At 34.9% G+C, this 21,194-nt stretch overlaps 1 pseudogene; it reads left to right on the top strand.

Annotated features, from left to right (window-relative positions):
- The window catches only part of LOC147824365 (ras-related protein Rab-15 pseudogene), a 44,951-nt pseudogene that overhangs the window by 790 nt on the left and 22,967 nt on the right, over positions 1-21,194 (top strand).

Below are 21,194 nucleotides of genomic sequence, written 5' to 3'. Positions count from 1 at the left end.
ATTGCCTCTGCTCCCCCAAGTGCCATACAGTCCTCTTCGATCTCGCAGTCACTTTGCTCAATCTCAACCAAATGCATCAAAGATATGTAGCTTTATTCCTTTTAATAAGATGCTCGAGATGTTCTGATAGGAGTTCTTGCTTTGAAAACGGTGACTAGTAATCTGTGACTTGGGTTCACACTGCTAGCTGCACTCATTCTGTGTTCACTTTTGAAATGAGCGTTGTCTTTTAATGTCTAGTATGTGTGAGCTCACCTGATGTCCAGGTCCTCAGTAATAAGAAAAAATCTGGCCATACATATTGGAGCCCAGAATACACATACAAGAAGCCCACACATACAAGAAATAATAGTGTACTTCCATCTGTTTCCTCTCATCACTTGAGGTATTATCCCACATTGTACTTAAACATATGTTCTTTGAAAATATTTTTGTGGTTTTGGGGAGTGAATCTAGGAAGCTATATCTCCATCAATTTTTATTTCTTTTCTTTTTTTTTAATTTTTTACCTTTTGAGATAGAGTCTGGCTAAACTGCCTAGGCTAGCCTTAAACTTCATAATCTTTCCTCTGTCTGTCAAGCTGCCCCCAGCTCTCTAAACTTTGCTATGTTGAACATCTGCTGGTAATAAATCCTCTCAGGTTTTATATATTTGAAAGAACTCTACTTCTCTGCCTATAGAATTCTCGGTTAATCTTTTTACCTTAAATAATTTAAAGGCATTAACATGGTATTTTAGCATGCATTGTTGTTGAAGAGAAATCTACTGCCATCCTAACCTCTGTTCTTCTGATGTCTTGTATCCCTATTTACTTTTAAGAGTTTCTCTGTCTCACAGACTAAGCAGTTTGATTACAAGTTGTCTTGTAGTTTTTTTCATGGTTTTTTTTTCCTTGAGAGCTTTTTCAGCATCTTGGATCTGTGCTGTTAGGTTTTCATTCGACTTGGGATGAACATAAGTCCACTTTCGTTTTTTCCTGTATCCCAGAGATGACTCTGATCCCCTGCTGGATGTCCAATGTCTTAAACACTTTGTTCCATGTACTTTACTGTTTTTGCTACTGCTGTTGTTTCTTCTGTGACACAAAAGCTAGTCCCTCTTACTTCATCTAGGCTGGAAGCAGAAGTGCTTCCAGATTAATTCTGTGCAATCCCTTTCTTTCTCATTTTTCATCTTTGTGCGTGTGTGTTGTGTGCATGTACCAACTCCACACAAGTAATGTAAATATTATGCACTGCGGACAAGTTCTTAAAAAATAATGAATTTAAAAAACTCTTTGAGACCCTTGCTATTTGAACTATTGCAATAATTTCCTCCTAGTTTTCATATTTTAGTGTGGCCTGATCGATCAAATCTATTACAATTGTTGACAAACAGTAAGAAAACCAACATCACTAAATTTAAGACTGGATATGAAACAGACATTGTCTTAGCTACCTATGCTTCCCTCCATATGAATTGGAAGATACTCAACAAATCAGAGCTTAGTGGCCTACCATACTTACTTCCTGTCCTAATGGCCTTACCTATTGGTCCATTTGTCAATCTGTAAAATGTTCTCCATCTTTGAATAATAGAAGAAAACAATTATGTTTACTGTTCTTTCAATCTGTCACTCTTCATCTCATATCCTATCTGGTTACACTGTAGGTCAAGTCTTTGAGTTAAATGTAAAATAATATAAAATATACTAACTCACCTCAGGTCTCTACCAAAACTCTGTGCTGTAATGTCTAAGATACTAATATACTGTGGCAGATGAGTTTTTATACTATACTATACTATACAGTTATAAAATTATTTCTTTTTAAATTTGGTTGTCTATGTTGTTCTTTCTAGGTTTTCTTACAAGATTACCAAGCTATTCAAATGTGGAAGATGGAATGGAATTTTTATAATCTCTCTTGAGAATTTTTGATGTACTTCTTGAATAGTTTTTAAAAGTTACTAAGCAAATGGCACATTTCATAATGTCATATAAGAAAAAATATGTATTATAGTTTTTACCCCAATTAATTCCCCACTGAGGGTTGTTTACTCAAGAAATTTATATTTAGTACTAATGGTATGCTTTTTCTGTGACTCTATAAGCTATGAATTCTCAAAAGTACAAATTTTAAATGATGCATTGCATTTTTTTTAACTCAGACTTCCTCAGATTTTGAGAATATGGCCTAACTCTAGACCTATCATACTGTGGCCAAAAGTGACAGTCATTAAGCTCTTGAAGTGTAGCATTTTTTAACTGAAGTGTTCTGCAAATATAAAGTATATTTTGTATTTCAAATGCATAATACAAAAAGATAAGACATCTAAAAGACCTCATAAATAAGATATATGATTAAAATTCTTTTCAACTGTTACTTTTTTAATGTGGCTGGTGGAAAATTTAAGACTATAAGTATAGCTCACACTAAATTTCTCTTGGAAGATGATGATATTAATCTTTTCTACTCAGAAATTCAGGGAATTTTTCCCCAATTAACAAGAATACAATAATGGTTTCAATGTCACTTATAATTATCAAGATATTTCTAGTACTAATAAACAGTGAGTTAGTACTAAGCAATTTTTTAAAGTCAGGCTCTTTAATACAGAAATACAGGAGGCTAGATGATTACTCAGGCCCCTCTTGCTCTAAATCTATATGGTCTAATTCTTCACATGATCCCCTAAATAGTAAAGGTCCAAGGGATAGACAATTTACTATGTGTTAATAAATTAGTGAATGAAGCCAAGAAGGAAGAAAGGAAAGAAGGAAGGAAGGGAGTAGAGGATTTTTAAATTGACAATAAGTATTTTTTAAAGTACAAATATACCAATAAACAAGTGAAATGAATAGGATTTCCAGCATGTAAAATATAAAAGATTTGTAAACACTAATATATAACATTAGTGATAGCACGAAATGAGATTGTCACTATATGCAAAGATCTTTTATAAACTATCCATCCTTAACAGTTTTTCAGGCAACTCTTCTGCTAGAAATTTTACCAAAGGTAATAACAAAAGATGCACAAAAAGTTTTAGATATGAGGGTGCTTATGCTGGCCAAGCATAAATCAAAGCCAAGGCCAAGGGTAGAATTATGATAGGTAAGTTCCTGCTGCTGACCGGCACATCTCTGAAGCTATGTAGATCATTCCTTTGATAACAGAAATAACTAGGAGACACATTAAAAGTGCCATGATTCCTGCTTGGCCAAGAAAAATAACTATCACTTTAATCTAGACACAAATGTAGCTACTGGTCCATTTCTTGACATAAGGTGGTGATATCAGGGAAAATTTAGACAGCATATGTAAAAGACGTTCATAAATTAACACAGGTCAACACACGGATTTTATTTTTAGTGAATGAAATACACTAAGTTTAGATTGAATTATTAACTCAAGTCCTTCACCCTTCCCTGCATCTCTGTTCTTGTCATAGTCACATCATGAGCAGAAGTCCTTCACCCTTCCCTGCATCTCTGTTCTTGTCATAGTCACATCACGAGCAGATTGTACTTCCCCATTTATTATCTTTGGACTCGGTGCTGTGCCTTGCCTTTGGCCAGGTATTACTCAAGCAAAGGTTTGCGGTGTGATTGTACATAGAGTTGTGCTTGAATTTCTGTCAATACCATTAGAAAAAGTTCCAAGTAGCCTTGTAGCCTGAGTTGACCTACTGTGTGAAGCAGAGCCTCCATAGCCATTCTATAGATAGTGACAACAAAGGTTTGGTGTGAAGATTCTGAGTTTTGTGGCTGTTCACTGTGAAACAAGCGATATCTAATAAGTGCATTAATATCTAATAGTAATTACAAGAAAATCATATCTTAACCTTTTATGCTAGTTTGTTTTACACAGGAAGCATAATCATTCTTACAAATATTATTAAAGGTTAAGAAAAGTAAATGTTAAAAGCCATGAGACATTCCAATTATCTATATTGTGGAATCTGTAAAATGGGAAAATAAGATATAATTTACAAATAATAGTTTAATAATGTCTTCTTTTACTAATAAAATGTAGAAAAATTACATGTTTCATGTTAGCATATGTTATATATGTTATATAGGTTGAATGAATCCTCCCTTCCAATCACCATGTTGAAGTTTAATCCCCTTTGTGTAGTATTATCAGGGTGAAAACTTAATCCAATTATGATGTTTAAAGGTGAGACTTTTGGTAGTTGAGCATGATTATATAAAGACATAGGGATGAAGTCTCCATGACTGAATTCTGGTAGCTTTATAAAAAAAAAAAAAAAGAGATTGTCTCTTAGCTCTGTTGGTGGTTTCTCTTGCAGTCCAGAAGCTTACATACGTAATGTAAAGGTACAAGATCCCAATGATGAATGTAACTGCATTGTATACCTAAAATGTACCAATAAATTTAATGGGAAAAAGAAGTGGAGGAGAAGCAGAGTATACATAAATAAACATGCATGGTCTATGTCTCTGGCCATTGGATTCTCTGTGCTACTTCAGGACTCTGCCAGCTAGAAGGACCTTACCTGATGTGACCTCTAGAAATTCAGTCTGAAGCATAAGCTGAAATAAATCTCTTGCTTTACTATTACCTAGTCTATAGTATTGTGTTTTTAGTGAAAATAAAATAAAAAGTCTAAGATACATGTTACCATAAAAAGTATTGCAGTGTGTAAATCCTTGCAAGTTCATCATGTCTATATACTTCATGAAGCATGTTTATTCCACACTGTCTAGAAAGATAAATGGGGTACTAACTGGCCGTTTCTAGATTGTACCATTTCCTAGCCAAGTAACATTTGGTAAATCACTTAACTTCTCAATTTCACTTTTTTCACCTATAATATTGAAACAATGATAATCTCTACATATCAGTTATTTTGAGAATTAAATATAAGGCATTCAGGAAGTTTCCCATGAATTTATAAGCATTATGAAGATATTAACCACTATTTTATTATCACACCGTTTTGTTCTCTTTGTTTTGGATGTTGAGGAATTAACCTTTAATACAGAAAAAATATAAGTCCTGCAGAGAAAGTTAACCTTTTGAAAATTAAGTCATAAAAAATAATCTTATACAATCTTTCTCTTATATAAGAAACCTAAGATATAAACAAATTAATGAGTATAAGAAAGAGAAGTCAAAAGGAAACTAGTAGGTAGACTCATGGGTATTGTTAAGAGGATCAGGTGCTGGGAGAAGAAAAGAAGTGAAGGGTAAAAACTGAAAATGAGCAAGATATGTTTCATTAACATAGCAATTCCTAAAATGAACATCACTATTCTCTATTACAAACAGGCGCTAATAAAGTAATAATAACGTTCTCACAGAGAATAGCCCTTAAAACACTATAGAGCCATTTTAATTAATATTAATTGAAGAAAGGTATAATGTTTAAGTTTAGTCTTAGATATCAAAATTACTTCCTTATTTCCCATTTGCATAAAATAAATGAAGTTCTTCAGTAAAAAGACAGTTTACTTTGTGTTGATAGTAAATAGGTAATCAATGAAGAACAAAGATACTCACCTTGGGCCACATCTGGGACCCAGTAAGATTGAAAGACACATTGGTTTCCAACAATATCTCCTAATGTATTCTAATTAATACTTATATCACAATATTCTGATTATCTCTTTTGAGGATAGTGTGGAACAAGGATAATAATATATTGGAAGTGCTAAATAATCAAACACTTTTTATTTATATTTTAATTTTTAAGTGATTTATTTTAAGTTAATTTTTCCAACCTGGAATTTTTATCAAAATTACTAGACTCATAAAACACTTCACTTTAATTTGTACAAATATTTTAAACTTATGATTAGGTATGAGCATTTTTGTCAAATTCTACTTCGTTTATTTTGTATCTAGACAGTTTTAGGAATTTAACCTTTTAGTTTTTCAAATACACTACATATATATTTGGCACGTTTTCCTGCTTGACTCTATTGTTATGTCCTACGTATAAGGACATATATTCTGCCTCTCATTGGTTAGAATCAATGACATAAGTCTCAATTATATACCGAGATAAGATATATTTTCTAGTTCAAACAAGTTGTGAGTTTAAATATACTTTAGGGAATCTAAACATCCTTTATTATTTCTTTCCAACAATGAATGGTACTCAGAATTTTAAACAACCAGCTACATAATTAGGTACAAAATAAAAATTATGTGTAAACTGAGATCCGATTGTACTAAAGGGAAAATACTAAGACCAGTCTTTTCATGCTAAAGGGAAATGGGAAATTAAAACATCATAATTCAATCAACATTTATACCTTCACATTAAGATTTGAACTCAAACTATAAGGATAACATATTATATTGTGTAAATATATTATGGTGTCAATTTCCAGTTCAAGTTAACTCTGTTCTATTAATCTGATGAGCACAATCTGTACTTTAACCCAACGGACAATACAGATTCTCCATCAAACTGTTATAATTGAAAACCCCTAACATGTATGGGCATGCCAGTTCAATAAGTCCACATCTGAATATCTCCTGAAAGGTCTTTTTTCGGTACCTGTTGTATATATGACACAGTTGTGACTATTCTCCCTTTTACTAAATATGCCACTGCCTTAGCTTTAGTCAAGAATACTATGCATTATGCTAGGTTGAGAAACTAATCCCAAGATATCAGCATCTTAACACAATAAAGGTTTTTCAGTGGCATTACCTATTCAATATATATCAGAGATAGAGGGGTATTAAGGATATATCCTATATCATCACTCTGGAATTCAGGTTGACAACTTGCCCACTATCTGGAACTTCTCATTTCGTTGGCTAGAACTAATAATATGTCCATGTTTAAGTGGAGGAGGTATAAGAAATGGAGTTTTCCATGTGCCTAAGAGATACAATATGAAGATGGATTTAGTGAGTAAACATGTTCTCTGCTGTAGTTTTCAAGATACTATCTTGTCCTGGTTTTTCTATTCATCCAACTTTCTTCTCCACCTCCTCAATAGACTTCTCCTCATTTCATCTCTTAAGTACTTGTGTTCTGTAAATTACCATATCCAGTTCACTAATCTTTTCTCTCCACAACTATACCCAGGTAACTTTATCTTCTCCTGTAGTCCAACTATGAATTACATGATTCTAACATCAAGAACTATTATCCCAAATCCTGATCTACCCACAAAACTCAAAACCCAAATCAATCATGACTGGTTAATGGGTCTTTCAAACTCAGTGTTAAAAAAAAACTAATAATTTTCCCCAAATCTACTATCTCTTCTTCCTTTATTTATTTTCTCAGTTAGAGGCATCATGTATCCAATCCTAGATTTCTTCCTATCATTTCCAACTGTTAATTTTATATTTCAACCTAAGGATATGGTACACAGTCATTGGATTTAACATCAGTCAAGATGTTGTGAGGTGGTGAGGGGTTAAGATGTGATTTTCATTTAAATCACTAGATCTTGTGTAAAGCACATTACCCTCCACTAGTGTAGGTAGCCTCATTCAATCAGTTGAAAGTACCAAAGAGCAAAGACTCGGGTTTCTGTCAAAAAAATTCAGCCTGAAGTGAACAACATCAGAAACCTGCCGGAGCTTCCAGTTTACCTGCCTAGACCTACAGATTTCAGACCTGAAACAGTAACAGCAACAGTTAATTGGATTTTCCAAACTGGATGTTTGACTTATGAATTTCAGACTTAACTAGCCCCAATTTCTCTTATTCAGGTCTTGTTTCCATTCTGATTAACTGAGTTTAAAATTCTGATAGTGACTAGCATCCATATTTTGAAATTAGTTTTCCTTTTGTTTTCTACAATTCATAGATTTTGATCCCCTCACTATGTTCTTTACCTTCCCATTTCTGGGACAAAATATCCAACATAAACTATTTAGAAAACAGGAGGTTTATTTTGGCTCACGGTTTCAGTCCGTGGTTGCCTTACTCCAAGGTGTAAACTTCATAGTAGGAGAGTGTGGTTGAGGAAAGCCCCTTACCTCCTGCCATCCATGAAGAATAACGAGAACAAAAAGCCAGAGAGGAAGGAGCCATGAATCAGATGTAGTCGTCAAGGTCATGCCACATGTGACCCATCTAGGTACACCCAGAAATGTGCTTTGTAATCTCCTATATGGCTCATGTGCCAAACAAGTTGACAATCAAACTTTATCCATCACACTTACTTTTGAAGTAACTTAATGCTTCTCACAGTTCTAGCAATTATTTCATGTTTGCCTGCTATTAAGTTTTCTGCGGATGAATATAAACAACCAAATATTTTAGAATATGTCAAATTAAACTCCTTTTATTTTTGTGGATGACCTGGATGATTATCCTATGAATAGAGAGCATTTGTTTTGACAGAGGAACATTGGCTGCTCAAAAGGCCTTATTTAATTACCTCTTATACTGTGAGGTTGCAGTTAGAATCTTGCAATAAATGGGGCATTATTTCATTTATTTTTGATGACTCTAACAAATTTTTTAACTTTATTTTTAACCACATAGTCAAGACACATTAAATCACTAACACTGATCTATCAATTTCCCTCATTTTACCACTCATCAACCCATTTCAGTGTTTCCATCTTTCCTATCTCTCCACTCAAACTACATCACTATCATCGGGGTCTCATGGGTCACAAATCCAAAGGACATTTTAAAAAATACTATGTTGGGTCAGGGATTTAGCTCAGTGGCACCACACCTGCCTCGTGAGCTCAAGGTCATGAGTTCAATCCTCGGTACCAACCCTGTCCCCCCAAAAAATGCAATGTTTACTTTTTAACAAAAGTGTATACATCCACTATAATACATTTGAAATTCCTTTTATACTTATTATGTAAACTATCACCCATATTCTTATCACTCAAATGTAATAGTTAAACATTTTCAGTCCTTCAAATTAATAATTTTTAAAAATTGTATACATGTCTTTTAAAATACATTTCTGAAAAAATATATTACATATTATAATAAAGTTATATGCAACAAAATTTTCTCTTTTAAAAATAATATTTTGTAAACATAATATGGTGTGTTAAATATTCTTCTAATATCAGTGATTGGTGTGTATCATGAGTTGTTCCTTCCTTATATAATTGTATGACAGCAATCAATTCTCCATCACAATCAAAAATTTTATGCGCATTAGAGAATGTTTCATTGCTATATCTATTTGGCACTAATATACCTTTTTATTAGCACATGTTTGGGGTACATCATGTTTATAGTCAAAGTTGATAGTAGATACAAGTATTTAACATATCTTGATTCTTTTTTTTTCATTGTCATAATCATTTTATTTGATTAAATTGATAAATAAAGGGGCCTGGGATTTAGCTCAGTGGTTCGGCCACCTGCCTTGCAGGCATAAGGACCTGAGCTCAATCCCTGGTACCAAAAGAAAAAAAAGAAAGAAAAAATTTGATAAATAAATATGAGAGATTTTTTGTAAAACCTTTGACAAGGTAATAAACTTTAAATAATTCTTTTTATTCTCTCCCCCTCTTTCCCTCCTTGTTCCATCTAAATCCCCTTCCCTAATTTTCATTTTTTTTTAGTTCTTGTTTGTGACACATAATGGTTACATTCATTGTAGGTGGTTAACAGAGGTAAATGACACGTCTTAATGTTTTATATACCCTTCCCCTTCCTCTCCTCCCACCCTCCACATCTTGGTCCCCTTCCCATTTGCAGAAGATCTATCTCATTGTTTCCTTTCATCTGTCTTTTATTTTGCTATGAATTTATACTTTAGATTTCTCAAATGAGAGAAAAAATATGGTATGTAAATGTTATGGTTTATGTGTAGATGTCCCTCCTAAAGCCTCATGAAATCATAGGTGGGGCTTTTTCAGAGGTGGCTGGATCTAGAGTGTGTGATACTGGGATTAATGGTGTGTGATTACTAAATTAGTCCACTTATTGGTTTGGCATAGTTCTGGGTGTAAGTGCTACCTACTCTAAAGGCAAGCAGCCTAGATAGAATATGGAGGGACAGAAAGAAGCTACTATTGTCGCTTGTAGTTTGGTGCCTTCTGCTTTCTGTCATCTGTATGTCACGGACTGTCTCTCCTCTTTGAATCCCCTCTGCCGCGCCACCCTGCCTTGGAGCCAGCCAACTATGGACTGAAACCTCTACAAACTGTGAGCCAAGTAAATCTTTCCTCCTTTAACTTTGGGTGTCAGGTATTTTGTCTCAGCAACATGAAAAGTAACTAAGACAGTAAACTTTTGTATTTGCTTTATTTCGCTTACCATTATGTTAGAAGTTGCATCCATTTCCTACAAATGTCTCGAGTTTATCTATCTTTATAGCTGAGTAATATTTTATTACATATAGATACTACATTTTCTTTATTCATTCATCAGTTGATGGACATATAGGCTGCTTCCAATATGTAACTCTTATGAATTATGCTACTGTATATATTGGCATACATGTGTCACTATAATATGATGTATTTAACTCTTTCAAGAAGATGCCTACTAGAGGAATAGCTGAGTCCAATGGAATTTTTATTTTTAGTTTTTTGAAGATTCTCTATAGTGATTTCTATATGTTTGCACTAGTTTACATTTGAACCAGCAATATAGAACAGTTCCTTTTCACCACAGCCTTGCTAGAATTTGTTATTATTTGATTTTTCTAATGATTACCATCTTTCTAGACTAAAAATCTCAGTGTTGCTTTAATTTGCATTTCTATAATGGCCAACAATGTTGAACATTTTTTCATATATTTATTGATCATTTGTACTTCTGAGACATGACAGTTTCTGTGCATTTTTATTGGGTCTTTTATTTTGGGAGTGTCTCATTCTTTTGAGTTCTTTATATATTATAGATGGTAGTCCTCTGTCTGAGGAATCACTGGCAAAAATTTTTCCCATTCTACTTGGTGTCTCATCACTCTGTTTATTGCTTCCTTGGCTATGCAAATTTTTAATTTGGTGTAAAACTATTTATTGACTCTTGCTGTTATGTCTTGTCCAGTTGGTGTTCTGTTCAGAAAGCCCTTGCCTCTACCTATGCCTTCAAGAATTTTATTTATTTTATCTTCCATCAAGTTAAGTGTTTCTATTTTAATATTTAGATCTTTGGTCCATTTTTATTTTAGTTTAGTACATGGTAAGAGATATGGGTCTAGATTCAAACTTCTGCATGTGAATAGCTAGTTTTCCCAGAACCATTTTCTAAAGAGGCTATCTTTCCACCAGCATATGTTTTTGGCATCTTTGTAAAACAAAGTAAATGAATAGGATTGGGTTTCTTTCTGCATTCTCTATTCTGTTTAATTAATCCACATGCCTGTTTTTGTACCAACGCTATGCTGTTTTTAAACACTGTAACTTTGTAATATAATTTCAAATCAGGTAGTGTGATGCTTTCTATTTTTCTCTTGTAACCCAAGATTGCATTTAATCTGTATATCATTGTTGGAAATAAGGCCATTTTGACAATATTTATTCTGCCTATCCAAGAACAGGGTATAACTTTCCATCTTCTGTTATCTCTTTGATATTCTTTTTCAAAGTTTTATAGTTTTATTGTAGAAGTATGTTACTTCTTTGATTAGGTTAATTGCTAAGTACTTAATTTTTCTGGATGCTATTGAGAATGATATTAGTTGTGTAATTTCTTTTTTTGTGAGTGCATTATTGATGTACAGAAATGTGATTGATTTTTTTCTGTTGAATTTGAATCCTGCTATGTTGAATTTGGCTATTACTTCTAGAATCCTTTTGGTGGAATCTTTTGGGTTGTCTTTGTAAAGCATCATGTTATCTGTAAATAATGATAATTTTATTTCTTCCATATATATCCCTTTTATGTTTTCCTTGCCTAATTGCTCTAATGTTTTAACTACTATGTTGAACAGGAGTGGTGATATTGAACATCTTTGTCCTGTTCCTGATTTAGAAGAAAGCTTTCACCTTATCCTCATTTTATATAATGTTGGCCATTGGTTTGTCCTGAATGGTTTTTATTGGATTATGGTAAGGTCCTTCTTTATCTAATTTTTCATTGTTTTGTGATGAATTGGTGCTAGATTTTGTCAAAAGCTTTTACTGCAACTGTTGATATGATCATGTTGTTTTTGTCCTTGCTTCTGTTTGCATCATGTATTACATTTATTGATTTGCATATGTTGAACCATCCTTGCATTTCTGGAATGCAAACTACTTGGTCATGCTCTATGATTCTTTTGATAATTTTTTGTATTATATTTACTAATATCTTATTGAGGATTTTCACATCTATGTTCATTAAGGAAATTGGCCTGTAGTTTTCTTTTATAACTGAGTTTTTGTCTCCTTTTAGGATCAGAGGGATGCTGCGTTCCAACAGTGAGCTTGTGAGCATATCCTCTCTTTCAATTTCATTGAAGAGTGTTGGAGTTATAACTTCCTTGAAGGCCTTGTCAAATTCAGCAATGAATTCATCAGGTCTTGGGCTTTTCGTGGTGTTTTTTAAATTACTTCCTCGATTTCATTAATTGTTATTGGATTGTTCAGAATTTTCAAGTTTTCTTGGTTCTTTTGGTAATTCATACATATCTAGGAATCTGTCCATTTCTTCAAGATTTTCCAACTTGTTGGAGTACAATTTTTCATAGTAGTTACTGATGATCTTCTGAATTTTGGTGGTATCTATTGTGATTTTGTATTTTTCATTTCTAATTGCATTGATGTAAGTCTTTTCTCTCTTTCTTTTGGTAGGTTTTGCTAAGCATTTATCTATTTTGTTTATTCTTTCAAAGTACCAGTTCTTTGATTTATTGACTTTAAGGACTCATAAAGTGCTCCTTTTAGGAACTTCCATGCAGAACTGTCAAATAATCTTTCAATCATTACCGGCATTTTAAATTTACATTTCAAAACAGTTTATGAACTGTCCCTTAAACCTGGGTTTCCTTCAGACCTCATTTCAGTAAATGGCTCTACTATCACCCTTGTTACTTATGTCAAAAACTTAGCCATTATCTGTCTTACTTGTTACTCTCCTAAACTATAATTAAGAGTCAAAGTCTGTTGATTCTATTGCTAAGTGATAATAAAAATATTTTCTTCTCTATTTCCACTAAACTGTCCTTAACACTACTCTTTTCTTTCTTTCATTTGCTTTCTAACTACTGATTTACCTGTACTTATTCCTATGCACTCTTCCAATCCTTTATTCCACAAAAATTAAGTATTAACTACATTCCAACTGGTGTGGGAATGTATTTTTCCATGAATATGTGGAAATATATTAAATTATATAAACCCTACTGTATTAGTCACTTTTCAGTCACTGGGAAAATATACCCAGCTCCAGAAAATTAAAAGTGGAGAGATTTGTTTTGGCTCATGGTTTTCAGAGAATTCAGTTCATTGTTGGTTGGTTTCAAGGCAGAAATGGCATAGCAGAAGGGCATAGCAAAGGAAAGCTTCTCACCTCATGACAGCCAGGAACCAGATTCAAGAAAAAAGAGGGCCCAGGACAAGAATATACCCTTCTAGGTCATGGCCAAGAAACTGTCCTTCACCCAAGCTGCACCTCTGAACATGAGACTTTTGGAAGACTTTAGGTATAAACCATGAAATTCAGTCCCTGGTCCCCCAAAGGGTTGTGTCCATCTCATTATGTTAAATGCATTGAGTCCACCTCTAAAGTTACCAAAGTCTTAACAGTTTTAATATTGCCAAAAAGCCCAATTCCAAAGTCTCCTCTGAGAAACCAGGTGAACTCTTAGCTGGGCACCTCTGTAAAAAACTCAAAAACAAAATTAAACACTGATGACAAACAGTAGCACAGGGTATATGTTCTCATTTCAAAAGGGAGAAATAGAGGAATAGAAAGGATTTGGACCAAAGCAAGGCCAAAATCCAGCAGAGCAAACATTAAATTCTGTAGCTTCATATCCAGCACCCACGGCAGGTTGTGGAAATATGTGAGTTGCAAAGGGCTTGGGTGGCCCTGTCCTTAATGGTGTGCCAGTTGTAGCCTGTATGGGCTTTCTCTTGGACTGGTTCTGCTCAGTGCCTGCAATTTTCCTCAGCACATGTTTTACGTTTCTGATGTCTCCAACTTCCTGAGATAGCCACTGAACCTTTGGCTTCACTCACAGCTTCACTCATTGCCTTTTCAAGGGCACACTGCCTAGCCTCCTAAGCCTTCTTCTGATATCTGGGCGAAAGCCTCTCTGACACTTTAATGCTTCTATTCTGCATGCCTGAAAAAACAGTAGCAAATAGTTGATGCTATGGTCTATCACCAGCTCAAACACTATCTGGGCCTCCTTGGACCATGGCTTCAACAGCCTCTGAGTACCTGGATGTCCAAGCATGGTGAAATTAAACTTAGGGACCCAATTCCCTAGGCAGCCCTTCTTCAACAGGGCACCCTGATATTTATTCTCTTGTAAAATCAAGATCTTTCAAAGAGTTTATTCCTCTACACTCTTGAGCCTATAACGGGTGGCAAATTCCTTAAATGCCCTTAAGGTGTCTTTTCTATTGTCCTGATGCAAAGCACTAGGCTTATTTTAAAAACTAATCTCAGCAACTATGCCTTCTTTTGCCCCAACTTTGCAGGCTCCAACTTTACAGATGTTTCCTTTCAGGTAAAGTCAAGGGATTGACTCCACTCCTAGTAGCAATTTCTGTATTAGTAAATTTCCATTTACTGGGATGAAATATCCAACACCTGCAACTTAAGAGAGGAGAAGTTTATTTTGGGTCGGTGTTTGCAGAAGATTTGGCCCATAGTTGATTGGCTCCCAGGCAGAAACAGTGCGGTAGAAAGGCATGGCAGAGAAATACTGCTCAGGATGGAGAGAGAGAAGGGAGAAGCCAGTGATAAACCCTTTAAACAAGAACAAAGTCTTCCAGATCACACCACAGTGACCCATTTCCTCTGACCAAGAATTCACCTTTGCCATTGCAGATATGCAATACTGTAGCCATGTACAACATGGAAATGAATGAGTGAGGATGTGGTCCAATAAACTTTATGGTTGAAATCTGTCCTATGGGTGAGTTTGTCTCTCTCTGCTCTAGATACACTCTTTATGTTTCTCCCACACAAGTCCTTTGTAACTTTTAAGTTCACCAAACTTACCATTTCCTCTTTCTAGAAAGCACTTTCCCCTTTTCTTTCCTTGATTCTGTTTGAGTCTTTTGTTCTCGACTGAACTGATATGATCTCAGGAAACCTTTCTTATAGTCCCTTTATCTGTTGACTAATTTAGCTCCTCCTTCTATATGCTTTCAAAAAATCCCATCCTTTTCCACTATAGCAATTTTTCCAATTGTTTTTGCCTTTATTTTAGTCATGACATTTATTATTACTTGTTTAAAAATTCCATCCATGGGGCCAGGGATTGTGCTTGACATATTCACTACTAGATCCAACAACATCAAATGCAATATCTAATCCAGAGTATGTTCTCAGTATTTGTTGAATGAAGAAATGAATGATAGAATCAATAGACCTAAAATTTTACATGTGGCCCTACAAGTTAATTAGTCCATCTGAAAAGTTGTTCAGAGTAATATCTTTCTTCTTCCATGAATATGGGGAAACATTCTAAGTTATACAAATGCCAATGTAACATCATTAGTTAAAATTTTTAATAAATAAAATTTCACAGGGTTTTAATGTCACCTGTACATTCATTAGGTTAATTAATACCATGAACATGAGGAGTGTTTCAGCTAGGGTTCAATGACCAAAACAGAAGGATTGATGATGAGGTGTAGTAAAGGACTTATTATTGGGACTTGACATATTTAATTGTCAGGCCTAGTGCAACTGTTTCTACTGCGTTCAGTGCTAAGCTTGGAGTCACAGTGCAAGGGTCTAAAGGGGAGACAGCTGTCAAGTAAAAATAGCAACACATTGGAATTTTTCCTTGTGTCCTCACTGTGAGGTAATCTTAATGAGAATCTGGTGCTCTGGTCATTGATGTTCCCCTTGCTTCAGAGACTGGAGAAGTGGAAGAAGAGTTCCAATGAGAGCTGAAGAAGATGAGGGTACAGATCCTGCCTATAAAAGCAAAAAGCACAGAACATCTACACAAACATGAATACGCTGCAACAGGGTTCAACTTACATACCGTGTTTCCCTGAAAATAAGACCTAGCCAGAAAATAATTTTTAAAAATTAAAACTAGAGATCAAAACTGCCTGCTGGGGATTTAGCTCAGTGGCACCATGTCTGCCTCACAAGCACAAGGTCCTGAGTTCAATCCTCAGCATGGAAAAAAAAACTTTATAGAAACTGCCAGCCCAACCTGCCTTTGTCAAAACTGCCAGCCACCCAGCAAGAGTATAGTGATGGCAGGAAAGGCAAAATAGGCTGATTGAGGCTGGCAGTTTTGATCTCTCATTTCCAAAGCTGATTATGTTCTGGATAGGTCTTATTTTCAGAGAAAGAAGGTAGAAACTGGACACTTTCACTTCAGCCTCCTTATTCTCAAGCAAATCAGACTTGTAGTCAATGCTAACTGAAAACACACAAGGAATGGAATTCTGCAAAATATGTAACCCACCTTAGCTAAGTTGACCATGCATTACAAAACCACTACAGTAGGTTTTGAAGAAATCTCTACAAGGTATGAGACTACATTCTTTTTAAATCCACCTCTAATTGCCGAATTTTGGCTTGAGAACCCTTACAAATTGCATAGAAAAGATCTGCATAATTCCAGCACAAAACTGTGCCATTATAAAGATACATTGGACAATTTTTAGTGAGCCAATCATAAAAGGTGTGTTTATGGCAATTGACATTTTAGGATTTAACTATTTTAAGGCAGTGAGAAACATGACAGTTTTTCTGCACAAGACAATTTTAGATAGTTAAAAAATTACCAGCTACACTCATATTTCCTTAGTAGCTTTGTCACAAAAAAAAAAGAGAGAATATATATATTCAATATATAGAGAAAATACGTTCTCAATATATTGAATTTTATATATATATTATATATATAATAGTCACAACTATGGACTTGGATTTTGGTGACAATTCACAAAATACTGGAATTATAATGAATCAGCATATCAGAGACCTACATTATAACTTTACTTTTGTGGTTCAGTTTTGAGTGTCATCATCATGAACTCTAGACAGTCGCTCGGATAGGCCTTGAGATTTTTTCCAGTTATCTCAGTTTGACTTTGTACCATTGTGTTCCTGGGAATACCATAGAAATCTTCCCGAATTCCAGGATTCTGCTTGAAGAATATGAAAATCAAGGAGTATGTTATCAGGTTTTGGTAAGAGAAAGCATCCATTGTTTCTCAATCTTACACAGCCAGGTGGCAGTGTTGCTTCTTGGAAGCTAGTCATCAGAAGTTTGTAGGCTTGGAACTGGGGTAAGAGATTGACCATTAGCACTTATTTTAATTTACTGAATCCAATCTGCCTGCACCTGTTTCTCCCCAGTCATGTCACTGGAGATGCCACACAGGTCTGATTATTTGTTGCTAGCATCTTTTTTTTTCTTAAACACACCTCTCTTACCATGAAGGAAAAATATTTGCCTGAAAGAAAAATTATATGAACAATAATTACAATATAGTTCCTGGCTGTTCTTCCCATGGGAGACTCATCAACGGAAGCAATAGTGTCTTTGCAACAGACATGAAAACTGATGTGAAACCCACAGGAAAAGAATGCAAAAAGCAGTTTAGGCCAATCCATGTGACCGCAGGGTAATTAGTGAAATCCAGATAAATCAGAACTTGCTAGTCAGTGCAGTAATTTGACTAACAACCTGGAAAGGTACAAAATAGCTGGGTAGTGAAGCGGAACCAACTGTAATATGCATGATTGCTCCTGGGATTGTAAAGAAATCCATTATTTAGACAGGTGCTGTATCTTATGGACACAAGATCTTTAAAACTGGAAATGTTACATTTTTTCCATCTAATTCTGTTTCATGTCCTCATAGACCTAGGGTTGAAAGGCAGCATTAGAGAGAGAATTATTTTACAAAACATTTGCAGGGCCAGTCTGATACCTATCATCAAAGGTGGAGGATGTACTCTGTGTTACACACAGCATCTTACCTAATCCCCATAAAAATAAGTCCTGTCTTCAGCAGAAAGTTGTCACTCTTACTTTTCCACAGATGATGAACTTAAAGATCTAAGATATGAAATGTTGGATTTGAATGTAAATACTAACAGCATGTAAAGGCAAGTGCTTTTCATTAGTGATGCCAATGGGAGCTGCCAGGCCTCGATGCCTAGGCTGCAACTGAAAAAATCCTCTTTAATTTAACTCGGGCAGAGTGTAAAATATCATGCACATGTTATTGGGCAAATAATCAACTCCACAGATAACATTAGCACATTTTTGATCAGGTGAACTCTCAGAAATAAATAAGTGCAAAACAGTATCCACTTCTTATGAAAAAACAAGAAGTTCATTCTCACAGGAAGAGTTAGCATTAGGCATGAAGGAAACAGCTATCTATCTATGTGGCAAGATTCTGGAAGTATTTCCTAATGGCTTCTTTCTCTGATGTGACACAAATCCGAATAGAATTCTACCCCTCTTATTCTCACTCTCCTAGGTGGGAGAGTAAACACAAGATCAGAGGTAGGTGGTGCTGTCATTATAGTGCAGTGCAAAGATGCTAAAGCAAGTGGACAGAGTCAAACATTTGGTAAAAGGAAGGGAAAAAAGACAGAAATCAAATTCCCTGGCTTTGACACTTGAAACATGAGCAGAGTCTAATTCAACTTTTCTCTGAGGAATCAGCAAGTAGAGAAAATCAACAGCAACATCAATAATAATTAAATTGATTCCTTCAGAATTACATTATATCCCATGAAGGATAGAACTATGACAAACATTGTCTTGCCCTCAAAAAGATTCAAGCTTTATTTAGACATACATATCACCTGAGCATGCAGAACTGTCCAGGGCAGTTCACTACACGTATGAAATGACTGATTCAGAGTAGAGACGTGCTTGAGTCCAGTAATACAAAATAATGCTTTTATTCCTTTAATTTCTTTACTATTTATGTTGTGACTGGGAGGCACATTGGAAATTTTTCTGAGCTTAGAACACAATATTTTAGGAGAGGACAGGAGGTGAAAAGATTTTTTTTCTTAAAACCAAAACAAAGACATAAAGATAATCTGATTTCTCTCATTTTTCCAATATCCTAACTATAAAGCACATAATACAATCGTCAAGAATCAACCCAACAGAGAGGTGAGCCAGTCCCAGCACCTAGAAGGAAGCTCCCACACCGCCATGCCAAGCTCCTAGGGTGGAGAAGGTGAACCACGCAGGCGCCAGCAGTAACCCTTCTGCCTGTGGAAATGAGAAGACACATAAACAAGCCTCAAAAACAGACTTCTGGATCACCTACAGCAACCACAAAGGGAAACGAGATGGAACAATCTGATACTCAACCACCTGGACTCTCTGAACTGGCAACAAAAGAGGATCTGGGAAAAATGAAATCAGAAATAATTACTCAGAGAACAGCAAAGATTTTGCTCATGCTGCAAGACATGATTAATAAATCTAGAGAGGACACAGATAAAAAAAATAGAGGATCTGAGGAACATGATGGAATTCCAACATAGGAAACAAATGGAATCCATAAAACAGATGCAAACAGATTTCCAGGAGATTAAAAACTCCATCAAAAGTCTGCGCAGCAGAATGAACCAATGTGAGGATAGAATTTCAGATATAGAAGAAAAGATTGCAATTAGTGACCAAGAAAAGAAAAATTGTTTTAAAATTGAAAAGGAACATGAGAAATCAATCCAGCAGCTGCTAGATGATGCAAAGAAGAATAACATAAGACTGATTGGAGTCAATGAAGAAAGAGGAGAGAGTGCAGATGACATAAAAACACTGTTCACAGAAGTGATGGCAGAAAACTTCCCAAGGAGGGGAAAAGAGCTTGACATACAGATAAGTGAGGCACACAGGACTCCAAATAGCCTTGATCAAAAAAAATGTACACATAGGCATATAATAATTAGGATTCCAGAAATCCAACAGAAGAACAAAATTCTACAAGCAGTGAGAGAAAAAAAACAAATTGCATACAAAGGAAAGCCCATCAGAATCACAGCAGACTCCTCAGTGCAAACCCTCAAGGCAAGAAGAGCTTGGAGTGATGTATTTCAAGCCCTAAAGGAAAACAGCCTCCAACCCAGACTGATGTACCCTGCAAAACTATCTTTCAAAATTGATGGAGAAATAAGATACTTTCATGATAAAGAGCACCTCAGGAACTTCATGAATACCAAACTGGCACTCTAAAAAATTTTAGACAATACCCTAGGAAAAGACAATGAGGATCACAACCCCAGGAGACCCAGCAGAATGAATCTATTGGGCGTGACAAATTAAACGCAAAGGGGGAGAATCCAACAAAAAGAAAAAGTCATGACAAAGCTTTTAAAACTTTTAACTTCATCTCCCTAATGAGTGTATAATTCAATCTTGTTATTGTACTGATTAATATTTTTCTGATTCTAGAGTTGCACACCTTTCCTTGTGCTGTACTGGCTATTTATCATCTTATGTCTACTTTTTAAATGGGTTGTCTATTAATGAGATCTAAGAATTCTTTATATATTCTGGTCATAGGTTATATCCATTGTAAATATGGTCTGTTTAAGGACTACTTTTTGTTTTAATGATGTCATTTAAAGTTCTAAATTTTGATGGAATCTCATTTATCAATTTTTTTCTTTTATACATCATGTCTTTTGTATCCTAGGCAGTTCTTGCCTACCCTGAATTCATAAACATTTTCCCTTATAATTTCTTCTTAAAGTTTATACATTCAGGTTTTCTTATTTAGGTTCATAGATCCCTTCAAGTTATTTTCATGCATGGAAATAAAGGGTTGAGGTTAATGTTTTATATACAGATACCAAGTGTTCTAGTACCATTTGCTGAAAACACTATCTCTTCCTCAGCTCTTGAATTGAGTTTATATTCTATAAAATGCTAATGTTAAATAATCTTTCAAAACTCAGTGGGCCATATATGTGTGGTTCTATTTCCAGATTCTCTGTTTTATTCAAATGATCTATATGTCTTTCCTTACACCAACACTGCCTTGATTACTGTAGCTTTAGAAGAAGTCTTAAAATTAGGTACTAAATGTCTTCCAACACTGTTTTTTGTCTTTTTTTTTTACTTTTCTCGGTCCTTTGTACTCCTACATAACTTTTAAATTTCAATATCC

Source organism: Heterocephalus glaber, unplaced genomic scaffold (assembly GCF_053883595.1).
Source record: "Heterocephalus glaber isolate CG9 unplaced genomic scaffold, H.glaber_assembly_v1.0 deba00001547, whole genome shotgun sequence".
Classification (NCBI taxonomy): Eukaryota; Metazoa; Chordata; class Mammalia; order Rodentia; family Bathyergidae; genus Heterocephalus; species Heterocephalus glaber.
The sequence above is the reverse complement of the archived record's forward strand: the minus strand, read 5'-3'. Positions and strand labels throughout refer to the sequence as shown.